We start from the raw sequence: 295 nt of genomic DNA on the forward strand, positions 1-295 counted from the left end.
ATAGTGTAGTATAGTATATTATATATATATATAGTATATAGTATATGTATAGTATATAGTATAGTATAGTATAGTATAGTGTATATATAGTATATAAGGGAATCTTTTGCTCACTAATAGAAAGTTGAAATGAGCTCGTGACGTTTCAGTGATGACCCGACCTGAGTATGTGTGACGTCACGGGGTCTCTTCCGCTGCTGCTGCATGTAAACAAAGAGGAGCTAACAGAGCTAGCAGCTAGCATCAGCAGCTAACAGCTAACAGCTAACAGCATCAGCGGGTCTGATGGAGCCTC

The sequence above is a fragment of the Sebastes fasciatus genome (assembly GCF_043250625.1).
Source record: "Sebastes fasciatus isolate fSebFas1 chromosome 5 unlocalized genomic scaffold, fSebFas1.pri SUPER_5_unloc_3, whole genome shotgun sequence".
Classification (NCBI taxonomy): Eukaryota; Metazoa; Chordata; class Actinopteri; order Perciformes; family Sebastidae; genus Sebastes; species Sebastes fasciatus.